Raw genomic sequence first — 19,501 nt, 5'->3', positions numbered from 1 at the left:
GGAGACAGAGGGAAAGAGCAAGGCCAGATCAAACTCCCCCAGATAATATTGATTGACAGTCACCAGCAGCTCCTGTACCCATATGTCCAATATTGAGAGCAGATGTAAAGAAACCCACTGTAAAAATGACAATTGATAATAATAAGCATGACTTTTTGATTAATACAGGAGTTTCAAGATCAGTGTTAAAAAATGAAGTTATATTACCAACTACTAGCAAAATTGTTAATGCAGTAGGACTAGTTGGACAGATTATTTCTTTAAAAGAAACAGACCAAGTTACAGTCACTATAGGTTCAATTACAGATAAACATTATTTTTGTTAGCAGAAAATTCTCCCTGTAATTTATTGGGTAGAGATTTGCTGTGCAAATAAGGGTGTTCAATATTTTGTACTCCTGATGGAGTATTTCTAGCCATTCCTGAGAAAAATAGACACTTAGGCCAAGACTAAGCACAACCAGCGAAACGCGCGTCGGCGTCTCGCTGGATGCCTCAGCCTATTTTGCACCATATTAGGGGTTACTTTGTCTGAATGATTGCTCTAATATATCCAGAGTTAGTAGAGCATTGTTGAGGTAGCCAGCAAATGACTCCCCATAATATGCATCTGCGTTGCAATAATCCGCGCTGATATTATTAGAGGATATTATTCTTCTATTTAAAAGACTACTATTTGCATGGTTCATTTGCTCCATTGAATCCGGAGCCAGTGGAGCATTATTCGGGGGGTTAGATATGCACTCTCTACAGTTTGAATTAGCTGGGATTATATTGTGCAGCAGTGATCTATAGGATTATACCTCCATCTCTCCTTGATTATCTTATACTAAGCATGATTTACACTTAGATTGCATATTAGGACAATATTTGAGGAGTTACTTTCTACCATCTGCATATGCTCTGTTATTTAGATAGCCAGCAATATATTTTCCACTATTCTTGATTTAGCCTGATGTATATTGTGTAGGAGTGATACATAAGATTATCTTTATATCCTCCCTATATTAATCTGTACCAAGGGTGATCTGCATTTGGACTACATACCTGGCTATTAATTGAGGAGTTAACTCACTCCCTATTTGATTGATTGCAATTAGATACGGCGATCATCACCCAAATACCCCAGATTGCTATATCTATATAAGGCAGTGAGTGCATCCAGCCAATTTTAATCACACTATTGGTTTTATATAGGATATTGTACAATATATATCGCTGTTTTTAGTGACTATTAAAAGTTATGTTTTATCCTTTTATCCATCTATACTGAATAACAGATTAATTCAGTGAGCCCATGTGCACCTAATTAATTATTTTGCATCTTTCTTTGTTTGGTTTAGTAATGAATGATAATACACTTTATCATGAGACAGATCAAATTTAGCCCCTATGGTGCTACCAACCAGGGCTAGACAAAACGATAGATGAAAAGTTAGAACATTTAACTAGTCAATTGTGGACTACTGAAGCAAGCAAAACTGTGAAAATGATGATTAGTCCAACAACTGTGAAATTAAAACCGAACATAAGACTTCCTTCTCTACCTCAGTTTCCATTACGGCCAGAAGCCGAGACGGGGATTTAACCTGTTATATAATCATTATTACAGCAAGGAGTTTTGATTAAAACCCAAAGTCCATGTAATTCACCCATATACCCAATTAAAAAATGTGGTGGGCATGGCTCAATGCTAATTCAAGACCTAACGGCTATTAATGCTGTCGTTGAACCCTTACATCCAATTGTTCCCAATCCTGTAACGAATTTTATGCAAACACCACCAGAAGCCAAGATTTTTTCAGTCATTGATTTATGTTCTGCTTACTTTTCTATTACTATACATGAGAATAGTCAATATTTGTTTGCTTTTACCTATCAGGGTCAGCAGTACACCTGGACTAGGACTACCCAAAGATTTGTAAACAGCGGTACCATATTTAGCCAAGCCCTTAGAGCAGATTTAAAAAATGTAAGTTTTTTTTACAAGAAAGCAGGCTCTTCCAATAGGTGGATGCTTTGTTGTTGTGCTCTGATTATTTTGAGGCATCACTTTCAGACACTTGCAAGTTATTTACTCATTTTACATATTCAGGACATAAAGTATCAAAGGATAAAATGCAGTTATGCAGTGCACAGGTCCTATACGTAGGACACTGTTTAACTAAAGGAAAAAGACATTTATCCCAAAATCGAATACAAGCCATATACATTTTTAACTTTGACAATGAATAAAAGAGGATTTCTTGGTTGGATTCTGTCAAAATTGGATACCAAACAGTTGCCATAGTAAAAATGATACAGGAACATTAAAGTCAGGATTTGCAATAGTAGATAATAACATGACTGTATATTCTGAAAGTTTGAAATCCCCACAGTCTGATCAGACTGCCGAATTAAAAGCTTTAATTAAAGCTTGCCAATTGGCAGAAGACAAAACAGTTAAAATATGGCAATAGAGAAATAGTTACAGCAAATGGTACACCTGTTGCCTATCATAAAAATGTATATTAATTACTACATGCTATTCAGTTACAAAAACAAGTAGCAGTTATTAAATGCCAAGCGCATATGACAGGACATGATGATGTCACAAAAATGAATCATAGAGCTGACTTAGCTGTTAAGAAAGCAGCACAAACAGACACTGTACAGGTCATTGAAAGTACTGAAATTCTAAATGTTGTAATTCCTGATCAAACTGAACTAATTGAGATGCAAAAAGTTTGTTCTTCACAGGAAAAGGCCAGATGGGAAGTTGCAGGATGCCAAATTGATAAAGATGGACTTTGGCGTGGAAACGTAGGTAAGTCTGTAGCTCCCAAAGCACTCTTGCCAGCATTGGCATAATTGAGTCATGGATTGACCTATGCGTGTAAGACTACTATGCAGAATATATTCCAAATGTATTGGTATGAACCTGGATTTTCAGCCATAACTGCCAGGTAGGGTGCTTCATCTTTTATATGTCTACAGAGTAATGCAGGAAAGGCAGCAAAAGCAATACCGAATCACCTGCTACCAACTGACAGCCCGTTCCAGGTAATTCAAATTGATTTCATCCAACTTCCTAAGTGTAGGATGTTAGAATATGTATTAGTGTGCGTTGATCAATTTTCTGGTTGGGTTGAAGGTTACATGGTCACGAGAACCACTGCTAATGTTACTGCTAAAAAGATAGTACAAGAATTTGTATGTAGATATGGCATAAAACAGGCAATTTCCTCTTATCAAGGTACTCAGTTTACTGGATTTATTTTTAAGCAAATGTGTGAGTTGTTGGGTATGAAGCAAGAGTTACATACGCCATACTATCCACAATCTAGTGGAAAAGTTGAAAGATACAATGGAATTATTGAAAATAAACTGTCTAAATTATCAAAGGAAACAGGAATGCAATGGGCTGATGAATTTCCATTGGTTTCACATGCTATCAGATTAACCCCTTGAGGACCTCTCAATTTATTACCTCCTGTTATTGACACGCCAACTGTAATAAAAATGAAGGAGAAAGCATTTGGATACATGCTTCCCATTGTAAAAAGGCCTAATGATAAGCAGTGATATTATCTTCCGCACAAGAGAATTCCAAAATAGACATATATATTAAATATGTCCTATTATCAAACCCAAATGACAGGTAGCTGGTGCCTAACTAATAATCTTTAATAATAGATAGATATAATGATAAACCCACAGAGGGTGCTACTTCCTGTAGTATTATATCATAATGTACTACAAAGAAAAGAAAAAAGAATACAAACTGGGGAAGGCACACCTCAGATATGTGGTAAAAGTGTCAGCAACAAAGGATTAATACCAACTTGAAACTCTCCTCTAAATCCATAATAGCACACTCTATTTTGACTTGAAAACTGTGACACACATAAAAACAAATTTTTATTGATATGTATTAAAATAAAATATAAAAAGCAAAATATTACAAATTTGGTGTATTAGACAAGCTCAGAGGTATTTTAAATATATGACAATGTCATTCGTGAGGCTCTATCCCTGGTGTAGTCTAATATAAAAATGTAATATGTAGCAAAATATATGCTATTCTTAATAATTGTGACAATACATCGGGACAGCTCTTTATGAAATTCTTGGAGACCACAATACTGATAGTGAAATTAGTCTCTGAAGAAGCTGCTCTTTCAAATATTTATGTAGTCACTAATTAACCAAATGTAAATTAGTAGTGCATCTAATTAGTAAACCTGTTCAATCCTGCTGTGTAATCAGTGATAACCCCCGCCTAGATATTAAAACTCCTATGTATTAGGACCCTGATAATATCCCCTGTTAATGCATATAGGGGTTAGGAGCGGATTTTAAATCCTGCACATGCAGGTTCTTCCAAAGTAGTGGGTTAATGTTAGCACATACTTATAAAAGTGCTGACCTATAGTACCCTTAAGTATCAATAGGTTATATGGTAAGAATGTGAAAGCAGGTAAGTTCATAATAACGAGACCTAATAATATAGAAAAGTCTGAACACAAAGGTCTGCATTACTAAATTAAATGTCTAACTAAAGCTGTCAGTATGGAGCGTACTCCCTAGAGAGACATGATCGTGAGCTGCATCTAACTCATACTTGCCAACCTTTCCTCGTTGGCTTCAGGAAGATCCCGGGGGAGGTGGGCGTGCGGGGTCCGGGCTTGACGAATCGCATAAGATGACACAATATTTGGGTAATTAAGCCACCAACTTATCTATTGCCGGGGCGAGAACTAGTAGGTTGCCCTGCTCTCCCGGAAGCCTGGGAGGTGTCCCAGAAATGCGTGAGTCTCCCGGGCATTCCAGGAGAATATGGCAACTATGCGTTAAAGAAAAGCAGCTAATGAATCTCTAGAGACTGAAGTGTCTTTTACATTTCTGTCTCCATTACTGAAGTCATGTTATCTTACTTGTCAGTCTTTGATTACATCTTGGTCTCCATGAAAATGGCCACCTTCATAGGCATCATTACATGGACATAGGACACAATTTCTGAACTGTGTCATCATGTCACAGGTGGCGAAGTCAACCACGTCTTGTACTGGCTCAGCATCAGGGAGAATGCCAGACTCTTCAGGGAGTGAGGGAGATCACCCCTATTTCAGGGAGAGTTGGCAAGTATGATCTAACTATCTCAGGCAGATAACAAATACCAGACTAAGAGCAGGAGATAAATCTTCTTGAATCTACAGAGCCTTAATGACTGAGCTTGAAACATATACTCCCTCACTAAAACCTGATGTTTGTTTCGCTGAACACTTCTCCTAAGAGACAACCTGTTCCTTGTCTGGGCTAACTATTTAAACACACATCCACCAATGAGCATTAACTTGCAATGATTGACACTAATCAGGGCCAATAAGGTATCTGCTATGGTATTATTCGTGCGGAAAACTTCATGAATTGGAATACTATTATGTATATTCCAATAAATACAAAGGGTCTTTGTTAGTTCATTCATTCATTCATTCATTCATTCATTAAATCTGAAAACCCATTAAAAATAATAATCCAATCTTATACATCTCTGACAGGAGTATTAAATCTTTCTTTATTTTTTAGTCTAAATTGAGATTATTTATCACATTAACTGCCTCATACCATGGACATACCCAGTAAAATTCAGAATTCACCACTTCAGGTAAGTATTGAGTATTTTTTTGTCATGTGGATAAATCCTGCATATTAAATGCTGTATAAATTTTGTGATTTGCTTATAATTTATCCAAACGTAAAACAAATATAATTAATATAAAAAATGTCACTTATGTAATATATCCAATGATCACCATTTGTCATATATTTAATTACTAAAACTTTAACAGATATATTGAAAGGACATTTTAAACATCCAATGTACATTATATGATATTATTCCTTAATATTTTCACATAAGTAATTATATAAGGAAAGAAAAATAATATAATAATAATAATATAAATATACTGTATATCTTCTATAAGAATAAAGAGCAGAAATCGTAGCAATACAACCATGCTTCCATATCCTGGATAGGTTGCCAGAAAAGTTTTGACTCAATATGAATCTCTTTATTGGCTGAATTAAAAAGGACCTTTCCACCGTTTATTTACAACACCAACCGATGACTCTTAATGCCTCGTTAAGGCACTACAGCTAAATGCGCGTGTTCTTGGTAGTTATAGTTGTGGATCACTGAATGATAATTGAATACTATCGCTCATTGACAACATTGTTTCATGTGAACCTGAACAACACTGCTGGGAGGTTTCAAACTGCAGGCTCCAGTAATCTTAACAGTGCCGCTGGGAGCTAGAAATAATAGGCTTCACTATTCAGACTATTCAATCAAGGAGGTTCTTTAAGAAGAGATAATCTGCTACTATTAGCTACCATTTACATATATTTAAATTTTAATAGAGCAACTACATTGAGTTGAGCTCTGTTTCACTAAATAATATTTTTTTTTTTTATTGAATCTTTATAATAAGGCACTAATGGTAATGGCCTGAGATCCAACACCCTGTATCCTGAAGGTGTCAGGACTATTTAATGGCAGGTATCCAAACCTCCACGCACAGCATATATAAAAGGAACAGTATTGGGGTAGTGATAATTGCTAATAAAGTTACCAATGTCTATCCTTGAGTAAAAATCTTTCGAAATTCTCCATTATAATATAATTTACTCATAAGAATAGAGCATGAATGGTGTTAAATTGTGAATAATAACTCTCTTGACAATATGGGAGCTGTATTATTATAGATTTCTAAACCACAATAACACTGCTGAGAGCGTCTAAGAGCAGGCTGTGATAGCCTCAACGACACTGATGTGATCTACGTATAACAGGCTCCATTGAGACTATATATGAAAGAGGGTTTTCTTATTTGAGCAAATGCAATCTGTGTATATAATAACATATTTATGTTACTGAATATGTATTGTAATATCTGCACTGAGATGAGCACTGCTAGAACACACAATAATTCAACAATGTGTTTATAATAACAGACATATGTTGTGACAGACAGGGAATAAATATTCTCTGTCCTAAAGGTGACAGATTTATATAACTACAGATTCAAAATTATGTTTTGAGTTATAGGGAAGGTACCACAATCATTCTTGCATAGTGCAGATTCTGCACACCATTCACGATGCAACATTTATATAATCCCCCCCCCCCAATAAAAGGAGGGGTACCAGTTAGGCTCCTTTTTTATTTTATTTTTCTATAAAAAATAGCAAAGCAGCAACACTGTATTCATCTAACCAAGGCTATAGTAGGCATTGCCTTTTATATATAGACAATAGGATAAATATTAGACCATATCTACACTAAGTACTACCCGGATTACCCTACTATTTAAATACTAACTATATGAGATACAGTTTATTGTAAATATAAAATCCTCTCTCAATCTATGCAATTTATAGTAACGACAGTTTATGAACATCAAAATGTGTGATAACAATCAACAGTAAGAATAAAAGCAATAAGAGAATACAGGCACACAGCGTTTTTTTTAAAACACTTTATTCCTTTGACACGATCTATACTGGTTTTAATATTTTGCTGTTTTTCAATGAAACTCTGACAGAAGAAAACATATCTAATAATTTTAGTACATTTTGAATAAAGGTTAAGTTTTAACCAAATTTGTGTTCCCAGCTGTGCGCCACAAAAGATGTAATTTATTTCTTCTTTGTTTGTAGACATATCAGTTTAAGTTGCAGTAGTAGCACCTCAGAACTTGATTGTGGACATTTCATTTTTGAAATAACGATTAGGAGAGTTCTGAGAATCAATAGAAAACAATAGTGAGATTTGTGAATTGTGTGGTTATGTGTCTCTGTCTGCAAAAGTGCTCGCATAACTAAAAAAAAGTGTACTGTGGCCAGATGGGCTACATCCAAAAATACTAAAAGAATTTTAAGGATGGCTGGATATGCCATGAACTGAATTATTCAACCAGTCTCTATAACAGGAGTAGTCCCAGAGGACCTGAAAAGAGAGTAGTTTGTGCTCCACAAAAGTGGAAGTAGAGAAGAGGCTGCAACTACAGACCAGTGAGTCTGATATCAGTAGTGGGGAAATGAATGGAAACACTGCTGAAGAAAGGATTGTCGAATATCTCAAATCTAGATATTTACAAGATCCCAAACAGCATGAATGTACTGAATAGAGATGAATTAATATTGAAATAATGTCAGTAAGTCAATATTACCACAATATAATACTAATTAAGTTGATACCTTTGCCCCTTGGATGGGTTCAATACAGATTTTAAATACTCAGAGTGCTTATTTCTTAATTTCACTTCACCAATGTTTAGTTTTATATATTTTGCCATGTGTAGGTCCAAATATGTATAAATGATTTTAAAGAAAACCTAATAAAGTACTGTATTTTTTTAATAAATGTTATAAGACTAGTAGACCGGAGTGCCTGTAAGTGAATTATTCTGGTGTTGTAGTAAACAACATGCTTGATGATACAAGTAGATTAGAAGGATGGTTAAGAGTGTGACAAGCAATGTTCAATGTCAAAAAATGTGATACAATGTAAATGTTCTTGTATTATATGTAATACTGATTAATAGTTAACATTGTCTGTTATAGTGTACACTACGCAAATAAAAATGTTTCTGTTAGTTTGTGTAAAACATAAGAAAGACATAGTACTGCCCTGTGAAAGTAGAATGGTGAGTGCCCCCTGCTGTAGAATATTTGTAAGGGGACAAGAAATTTTTGTGCTAACAAAAATGATGCCCTCATATTTGAAACATGTTGTTTTAATGTGCATTTTTCAATGGGCTCAAAAACACACGCAGGATTACATACTCCCAAACTGTCCCCATTTGGGTGGGACAATCCCAACTAACCATCCAACTACAGACATTATTTCATGCTTCTCTGGACTCCTTAATGTAGGATATTATCTTTTGGATAGCAGAAAGATCTTATGATAAATTATATAATTATAAGAAGGGAAAGGGAATCAGTAGCAGAAGAAAGAAGTAATAATACCACTGTATAGGTCATTGGTACGGCCTCATCTAGAATACCGTGTTCAGTTCTGGAGGCCATATCTCCAGAAGGATATAAACACATTAGGGACTGTACAACTGGGCAACTAAAATGGTGCATGGCCTACAGCACAAAACTTTCCCGGAAAGACTAAAAGATCTTAATATGTATAGATTGGAGCAGAAAAGGGAAAATTGGGGATATGATAGAAACTTTCAAATATATCAAGGGTTATAACAAGGTACAAGAGGGAAACATTCTTCAATGGAAGAGAAGTGTTAGAACATGAGAACATGCACTGACACTGGGGGGAAGTAGGTTTAGGGGAAATTTGAGGAAAAATAACTTCACAGAAAGGATAGTGGATAAGTGGAATAGCCTCCCATCAAAGATGGTAGAGGATAATACAGTAGAGCAGTTTAAACATTCTTGGGATAGACATAAGTATATCCTTGCAAAGAACTAAGGATCAAGTAGGGTTTGACGTTACCATAGGCTAAAATATGGGCAGACTAGTTGGGCCAAGTGGTTATTATCTCCCATCCAATTCTATGTTTCTATGAAAGGTTTGGTTCAACCGTACCAGGTTAATCTCTTATACCATCCCCTAGAATCTAGATTTAACAATATAAAGAGATAACACTTTGTAGTGGTAGTACTGAAAAGATCACAGTAGTGAAAATCATCAGCACAAACCTTTGAAGGGTCAGAAAAATAGAACTAAGTGATTAAAAAAACAACAACAAAACATTATCATCATCATCATCATCATCAGCTATTTATATAGCGCCACTAATTCCGCAGCGCTGTACAGAGAACTCACTCACATCAGTCCCTGCCCCATTGGAGCTTACAGTCTAAATTCCCTATCATACACACACAGACAAACAGACAGAGAGAGACTAGGGACAATTTGATAGCAGCCAATTAACCTACTAGTATGCTTTTGGAGTGTGGGAGGAAACCGGAGTACCCGGAGGAAACCCACGCAAACACAGGGAGAACATACAAACTCCTCACAGATAAGGCCATGGTCGGGAATTGAACTCATGACCCCAGTGCTGTAAGGCAGAAGTGCTAACCACTAAGCCACCGTGCTCCCCTCTCCCCTAAAAGCAAGCACTAGCCATAGGAAAAACCATGTGGGTTCTTACCACAAAAGTCGTAACCAACACCATGTTATGACAGGCTGAGCTGATCACACTGTAACAAGGAAACCTAGTGAGTGGGCCCCCCCATTCATAAGGGTACAGCTTCTGCCTATTCAGCATGCGGGTGAATTCCCTTGGGGAATCAGATTCCCTCTTACTGGACAGAATAGGAGAAAGCTGCTCTGATTGGGTAGTTGAGGCTAGACTCCAGGTGGAGTCTAGCCACAATGAATTTCATTGTAGTACTGAGATTAACCGGTAAAATGCATTAATTTGGAACGTAACTAAGAACAAACACATAATTGTGATTTATTTTGGGTGAATATTTGATACGCAAATGTGTCCAACTCAACATCGGGCCTTTAGAGCCTTGGGAAACACACATTACACGTTGTGATGTGTTTCCTTAGAGCACAATAGCTCATTACATGAATGGCAGCATCATGCACTAGGTGTCTCTTTACTGTTTTATTATTATTATACCTTATTTTTTTTTTCAGCTTTCTGTATTGATTTTGATTACCTTATGCAGAGTTAAGGGCACATGCTAATGGTCGTGGACAGTAGTGAATCTCCTCTCTTTTAACATATAGACTCTGGTTATGTTTATTTTGACATTTTTCCTCAACTGAGTGGGGACCTATAAATTACTGATGATGATGTTGACCTCTATGGCGTGTACAGAAGAAATCTTCCAACTATGGACATAAATGGAGTTTAATACTACAGAAATTTATATTTTGGTGGCAATTCCATTTAGCGTGCGTTTCCTCACCTGTCATTTATCTCCTGAATTGAATTGCCCTTTTGAGTGACAGCTACCAAGACCATAACTTGCAAGCTATAAAGCAACTCCTTAATGATGTGACATGATTACTGTGTCCAAATGCACATTCCTATCAGGACTGTAGGTCTTGAAATGTACAAACTGTCTATATGGGTAAACATGTAAAAGTGGAAAGGGAATGTGCAATAGTGTATGTGCATACAATGTAAAATATAGTGTTTTCTATGCACTACATCTCCTCATTGTTTCAGTTTAATAAATGTACATCACAATCTCTATTGCTTTTAATTAAGCCACAATAACTATGCAAACACCTCTAAGTTTTCACACTGCATCACTTTTGGCCTCTACTTTGTTTAAATGTTCTTATGTCATTTCCTACCAATCACTACTAAGAGAGTATCACGTAACAACTCCAAACACACTGCAGTTTTCCCAAATCTGTTTTTGGGAATTGTTTATTTTAGCAATGTTTATTTATTGCTATAATTACCTTTATTATCGTGGTTAGAGCTGTTGGATAAAAGCATTTCCATCTCAGGAGTTTTCTAATGTTTCTGTCTTTTGTTCTGCTGCAATCCAGAGAAAAGTGTTGGTCAAAACATGAACCGGTAGCTCATATTGTTGTTGTGCTAGATAGATACAGATTTGTAGTGGTAAAGCTAAGCGCTAACAAATACTTTGTATCTGTAAATTCAATTTGCCACACAGTTGGTTGGTTTAAAGAGCTGATGATGTATTAAAAAATGATAAATGGGAGAATTGTGATAAAATAACACTAAATAATTGGTATTATAAATATTGAGTATCTAGTTTACTAAATGTCATATCTTCCTTTGTAATCTCTACCTTTCTACTGCTATCATTCCTTTATTATTCAAGCATGTAGTAATTACACCTTTTCTAACAAAAACAAATTGTGATCCAAATTGTCTCTCAGATTACCATTTCATCTTTCAGCTCCCACGTGCCTTGCAAGTTTCTTGAGAGGCTAGCCCGGCGGTTCCCAAACTGTGCGCCGCGGCTCCCAGGGGTGTCGCGGCGCTGTCACTGGGGTGCCGCGGGCCAGACCTAGAAAGAAGAAAGAAAACAGGAACTTACCAATCCGCCGGGTGCCGGGACCCAGCAGCCTCCTCTCTCCCGCAGCTGTCACTGAATATCGACATCAGTGACAGCTGCGGGAGAGAGGAGGCTGCTGGGTCCCGGCGCCCGGCGGATTGGTAAGTTCCTGTTTTCTTTCTTCTTTCTATGGCTGGCGCTTGGCGCGGGGAAGAGTGTGAGAGGGATCGTAGCAGAGGAGGGGGACAGAATGATGGCAGAGGAGGAGGGGGACAGAATGATGGCAGAGGAGGAGGGGGACAGAATGATGGCAGAGGAGGAGGGGGACAGATGGCAGAGGAGGGGGACAGATGGCAGAGGAGGGGGACAGATGGCAGAGGAGGGGGACAGAATGATGGCAAAAGGAGGAGGGGGACAGAATGATGGCAAAGGAGGAGGGGGACAGAATGATGGCAAAGGAGGAGGGGGACAGAATGATCGCAGAGGAGGGGGACAGATAGCAGAGGAGGGGGACAGAATGATGGCAGAGGAGGAGGGGGACAGAATGATGGCAGAGGAGGGGGACAGAATGATGGCAGAGGAGGGGGAACAGAATGATGGCAGAGGAGGGGGACAGAATGATGGCAGAGGAGGGGGACAGAATGATGGCAGAGGAGGGGGACAGAATGATGGCAGAGGAGGGGGACAGAATGATGGCAGAGGAGGAGGGGGACAGAATGATGGCAGAGGAGGGGGACAGAATGATGGCAGAGGAGGGGGACAGAATGATGGCAGAGGAGGAGGACAGAATGATTGCAGAGAAGGGGGACAGATGGCAGAGGAGGGGGACAGAATGATGGCAGAGGAGGGGGACAGAATGATGGCAGAGGAGGGGGACAGAATGATGGCAGAGGAGGAGGGGGACAGAATGATGGCAGAGGAGGGGGACAGAATGATGGCAGAGGAGGGGGACAGAATGATGGCAGAGGAGGAGGACAGAATGATGGCAGAGGAGGGGGACAGAATGATGGCAGAGGAGGGGGACAGAATGATGGCAGTGGAGGGGGACAGAATGATGGCAAAGGAGGAGGGGGACAGAATGATGGCAAAGGAGGAGGGGGACAGAATGACGGCAGAGGAGGGGGACAGAGGGCAGAGGAGGAGGGCAGAGGGGGCAGTGTGCCTGGATGCAGAGGGGCATTTTTGCATACAACTAAATAAGTATTTCTGTCGTGACCTAAATACTTATTACAATTTTTTGACCCAACTACTTCTAAAACAGGACTGCTCAGTAATTATTTTGGAGGGGTGCCTTGAAAAAATTTGGAGACTCTAAGGGTGCCGCGAACTGCAAAAGTTTGGGAACCACTGGGCTAGCCTACACGCACCTGACACACTTCCTTTCCTCATACAGCCTATTGGACCCAGGCTTCAATCCTAACACGCCACACAGACCAAAGTTGTCACTATACGTTTCAAATTCTCTTTGAACTTTCTGCTGCATTTGACATTGTCTATCACATAATTCTCAAAAAGATGCTAAATTCCTTGAGTCTTCATCCAAGAACAGAGCTAAGTTATAATCACTGTCTCCAAGCCCGAAATATCTGGGTTGGCTCTATTAGATCTTGCCAGTGCTTCCCTACATAATGCAAAAATTAAGAGTAAAAGAGGACACACCTGACTAGATCGGCTTTTAATAACAAAAGATTCTGAAATTGATCCATTGAGAATTCTATGTAGACAGGTAGGACACAATCCCTATTGCCCCAGTATGACAAACATATATAGCCAATCCACACTATCAAATATTTTCTCAGTATCCATTGACAGGAGTATGGTGAGAGTTTTAAATCATGAATATAATTTATTAATTCAAAGACTTTGGCCCTATTATCAGATGCTTCTTACCCCAGTACAAACTCCAAGTTTAATGTAAATTTAGATTAATATTGAGGAGGGATATTGGTCTGTAGCTGGAGCACTGGGATTGGTCCTTCCCCTTCTTAGAACAGGACTCAACAAACAATCATGAACCCACCTGGGTCAGGGATATTGCCTAGAGCAGGTGAGACAATGGTTTCCTTTGATGCTGGCAGAGGGATGGGCCTTTTAGGGCCTCCTTTACTTCTTTGTTTTGGTATTTTTTCTGTTCTTCCTTCTGCTGTAATACAGAGAAAGTTGTAATAAAAATATAAACCGATACATCATACTGTTATAGTAGCAAATTTATACAGGTTTGTAGCGGTAATAAGGGGGACAACAATTTTGATTTTTTTGTTTCCCTAAAGTGAATTTATATTTGCCAATCAGCTGATACCTTGAAAAATATGGGTGAAATATGAGCGCTGGCTCATTTCTTTTTTAGTATATATAAAGTGTATCCAAGTAAATCACTGGTAACAGCACAGACCATGACTGAACTAGTTAATAGATCTAATGACATATAAAAATATGGTAAATGTGTATATGCTGATCAGATAACACAATATAAGTTATATACTTTATATCACATTATGTTTTCTAGTAACTAATAGAGCTTAGTAAATATCCAGCTGTCCGTATAAATTTTCTGTATCTGATTACCGACTATTATTGCAGATCTTCCTGTGTAATCTCTGTTTTCACTGGTATCATTCAATTCTTATTCAAGTATAAGATAATTACACTCACCTTACCCACAACCCTTCCTCACACAACCTGTTGGACCCTCGTCAGTCAGGCTTCATTGTCAACACTCCACAGAGGCTGCACTAAGTAAGGTTATCAATGTTTACACCAATGTTCACTACTTTCATCTAATTCTCCTTAATCTTTCTCCTGCATTTGACATTGACAATCACTTATTTCTCATAAGAATGCTGTGATCTTCTGTTTTTCTGACAATATCCTGTTTCTCATCCTACCTCTATATCGGCTCCTTCAGTGGTCATTCCTTTGGGTCCACCTCATCTTTGGTTCCACTGTCGGTTGGAGTACCATGAGGCTCAATTATATGTCCTCTGCTCTACTCTATCTATACCTTTTATCTTTTAATATAAATAAACTCCATTGATTGTCAATATAACACATTGGCAACTTGACAATAAATCCTACTCCTAAAGCTCGCTGCCTGGACTCAGAATTGTTCTTTGCTCCCAACATTCAATCTTCCTCTGGTTCTGGTTAGATACGTCTAAGAAAATCTCCAGTCAAGACAATGCATAAAGATTAATTCACACAGTCGTAATCTTTCTCATTGATTAATACAGTTCCTTTCTTACTGGCATTCCACTAATCAGACTTTCATCCTTGCAATCTATTTTGAACGCAGCAGTTGGACTATTTTTATTTGCAAATTCCTGAACCATCTTCTTCACCTCAAAAAAATATTCTACATAATTACAATTCCTGTGCAAAGATCTAACATAAGTTTAATTTATTCTCTTATATTCTAAAATATTCTATTTAATGCAAACCAACGTTTCTGTGTCACTTTATCCTACAGGCAGGACCAATAAGCAATATTTTACTTTTAACCTCATGTTTCAAATACCTAATTTCCTATAGGTTGTAAGCTTGCTAGCAGGGTCCTTTTACTCTTTGCCTGTTTTTTAGTACTGAGTTTTTCTTTTTTTGCTGTGTTTTCCCAACTCTGAGAACTATGCAATTAGATGTTAATAATGAATCTGTATAACAACAATGTCACCCCGGATGAAGGTTTCCTGTGTGCAGTAGTATATGGTGCACAACTTCACTACTCAGGGTCCCAAACACAGTTCCATGAAAATTGGCCAGTCCATCACTTTTGGCTTCTGGTGGGTTTAAGTGGTCATTTGTCAATTCCGTCCAATCACCACTAAGACAGGGTGTCACTAAGGGTACCCATACACACTGCAGTTATCCCAATATCTGTTTTGTTGTTGCTGTCTATTTTAACGATGTCTCTTATTTAAAAATACCTTCATTCTCTGAGTTAGAAGTGTTGTGTAAAGCTGTTTTCGGTGGTGGGTCTGGTTTTGTTTCTTCTCTTTTTTCTGCTGTAATACAGACGACGTTTAATGAAAATATGAACAAATTACTTATATTGTTATTGTGCTAAATAAGTACAGATTTGTTGATGTAATGATAAGTGCTGACAACAGATTTCATCTTTCATGTATCTATCTAATACATTTATATTTGCCATGACATTGGTACCTAAAAAAAACGGGTACAGTAGGGCCGACTGCTGGCTCATTTTTGTCTAGTTTATATACAGTGTATCCATATAAATCACTAGACACAGCCTAGACCATGACTGAACCAGGTTAAAGAGTTGATGATGTATAAAATTATGGTAAATGTGTATATGGCGATCAGATAACAGAAGATAAGAAATATACTATATATCCTACAATGTTTCCTTGTAAATAATATAGCTCAGTAAGTATTAATTTGTCATTAAAAATGTTGTGTATCCAGTTTACTGAATATTATGTCATTACTTCCTGTGTAATCTCTCCCTCTCCACTGGTATTTTCCCATTATTATTCAAGTATGCAGTAATTACATCTACTCTCAGAATATCAAACTCTGACCCACATTCTCTCTGGGGTTATCATCCCACTACCAAGCCCCCATGACCCTCCAAGCTTCTTGAGAGGCTTCCCTACACTCGTCTTACACAATAACTTTCCTCACACAACATGTTGGACTCTCTTCAGTCAGGCTTCATTCCTAACAGTTTACAGAAGCTTTCCTGACTAAGGTTGTCATTACTCGCTTTTAAATCTCCTTGATATCACTGCTGTATATGACACTGTCAGTCACATAATTGTCACAAATATGCTGCATTCCTTCGATCTTTATCTACAAACAGGACTAATTTATGTTCTCTGTCTCCTAGTTTGAGGCCAGAAATATCTGGGATGGCCCTAATTGATCTTCCCAAAGCTACCCTAAATAATGCAAAAATTAAGAGTGAAAGAGGACTACCCCTATTAGAACGGCTTTTTAATGTCAAAAGGTTCTGAAAGGGAGCCACTGAGAATTCTATGAAGACAGGTAGGACACATTCCCTATTGCCCCAGTGTGCCAAGCATATATAGTCAATCTACCCCATCAAAGGTCATCTTAGTATCTATTGACAGGAGATTCTTGAGCGTTTTAAATCATGAATATAATTTATAAATTTGATGACCTTGGCATTATTATCAGATGCTTCTTACCCCAGTACAAACCATAAGTTTAACATAATTTTAGATTAATATTGAGAAGGGATATTGGTCGGTAGCTGGAGCACTGGGATTGGTCCTTCCCCTCCTTAGTGAGAATTGTAATGTGAGCCTCAAAGGACTGGTTTAAGAAGGTATGTTCAGAAAGAAAAGAACAGGAGGCAGCAAACAATCATGAACCCACCTGGGTCAGGGATATTGCCTAGAGCAGGTGAGACAATGGTTTCCTTTGATACTGGCAGAGGGATGGGCCTTTTAGGGCCTCCTTTACTTCTTTGTTTTGGTATTGTTTCTGTTCTTCCTTCTGCTGTAATACAGAGAAAGTTGTAATAAAAATGTGAACCAATACATTATACTGTTATAGTAGCAAATTTATACAGGTTTGTAGAGGTAAAAAGGGGGACAACAATTTTGCTATTTTTGTATCCCTAAAGTGAATTTATATTTGCCGATCAGCTGATACCTTGAAAAATATGGGGGAAATATGAGCGCTGGCTCATTTCTTTTTAGTATATATATAGAGTATATTCAAGTAAATCTCTGGTAACAGCACAGACCATGACTGAACTAGTTAATAGATCTAATGACATATACAATTATGGTAAATGTGTATATGGTAATCAGATAACACAATATAAGTGATATACTTTATATCACATTATGTTTTCTAGTAACTAGTAGAGCTTAGTAAATATCCAGCTGTCCTTATAAATTTTCTGTATCTGGTTAGCGACTATTATTGCAGATCTTCCTGTGTAATCTCTGTTTCCACTGGTATCATTCAATTCTTATTCAAGTATAAGATAATTACACTAACCTTACCCACAACCCTTCCTCACACAACCTGTTGGACCCTCGTCAGTCAGACTTCATTGTCAACACTCCACAGATGCTGCACTAAGTAAGGTTATCAATGTTTACACCAATGTTCACTACTTTCATCTAATTCTCCTTAATCTTTCTCCTGCATTTGACATTGACAATCACTTATTTCTCATAAGAATGCTGTGATCTTCTGTTTTCCTGACAATATCCTGTTTCTCATCCTACCTCTATATCGGCTCCTTCAGTGGTCATTCCTTTGGGTCCACCTCATCTTTGGTTCCACTATTAGTTGGAGTACCATGAGGCTCAATTCTATGTCCTCTGCTCTACTCTATCTATACCTTTTATCTTTTAATATAAATAAACTCCATTGAGTGTCAATATAACACATTGGCAACTTGACAATAAATCCTACTCCTAAAGCTCGCTGCCTGGACTCAGAATTGTTCTTTGCTCCCAACATTCAATCTTCCTCTGGTTCTGGTTAGATACGTCTAAGAAAATCTCCAGGCAAGACAATGCATAAAGATTAATTCACACAGTCGTAATCTTTCTCATTGATTAATACAGTTCCTTTCTTGCTGGCATTCCACTAATCAGACTTTCATCCTTGCAATCTATTTTGAACGCAGCAGTTGGACTATTTTTATTTGCAAATTCCTGAACCATCTTCTTCACCTCAAAAAAATATTCTACATAATTACAATTCCTGTGCAAATATCTAACATAAGTTTAATTTATTCTCTTATATTCTAAAATATTCTATTTAATGCAAACCAACGTTTCTGTGTCACTTTATCCTACAGGCAGGACCAATAAGCAATATTTTACTTTTAACCTCATGTTTCAAATACCTATTTTCCTATAGGTTGTAAGCTGCTAGCAGGGTCCTTTTACTCTTTGCCTGTTTTTTAGTACTGAGTTTTTCTTTTTTTGCTGTGTTTTCCCAACTCTGAGAACTATGCAATTAGATGTTAATAATGAATCTGTATAACAACAATGTCACCCCGGATGAAGGTTTCCTGTGTGCAGTAGTATATGGTGCACAACTTCACTACTCAGGGTCCCAAACACAGTTCCATGAAAATTGGCCAGTCCATCACTTTTGGCTTCTGGTGGGTTTAAGTGGTCACTTGTCAATTCCATCCAATCACCACTAAGACAGGGTGTCACCAGGGGTACCCATACACACTGCAGTTATCCCAATATCTGTTTTGTTGTTGCTGTCTATTTTAACGATGTCTCTTTTTTAAAAATACCTTCATTCTCTGAGTTAGAAGTGTTGTGTAAAGCTGTTTTCGGTGGTGGGTCTGGTTTTGTTTCTTCTCTTTTTTCTGCTGTAATACAGACGACGTTTAATGAAAATATGAACAAATTACTCATATTGTTATTGTGCTAAATAAGTACAGATTTGTTGATGTAATGATAAGTGCTGACAACAGATTTCATCTTTCATGTATCTATCTAATACATTTATATTTGCCATG

General features: G+C 37.6%; 1 long non-coding RNA gene and 1 gene segment (V, D, J or C); both read right to left on the bottom strand.

Annotated features, from left to right (window-relative positions):
• LOC142097320 (Ig kappa chain C region, A allele-like) overlaps nt 1–19,501 on the bottom strand; it is a 139,022-nt gene that overhangs the window by 63,403 nt on the left and 56,118 nt on the right.
• LOC142097321 (uncharacterized) lies at nt 7,554–19,354 on the bottom strand. Its single transcript, XR_012678168.1, has 6 exons — nt 19,274–19,354; nt 17,374–17,496; nt 15,936–16,013; nt 14,036–14,158; nt 11,450–11,528; nt 7,554–7,786 (listed from the first exon to the last, which is right to left on the bottom strand). It is a non-coding gene; the product is annotated as an uncharacterized LOC142097321 (long non-coding RNA).

This window comes from Mixophyes fleayi, chromosome 7 (genome assembly GCF_038048845.1).
Source record: "Mixophyes fleayi isolate aMixFle1 chromosome 7, aMixFle1.hap1, whole genome shotgun sequence".
NCBI lineage: Eukaryota > Metazoa > Chordata > Amphibia > Anura > Limnodynastidae > Mixophyes > Mixophyes fleayi.
Note: the sequence above shows the minus strand (reverse complement) of the source record. Positions and strands in the feature narration are given on the sequence as shown.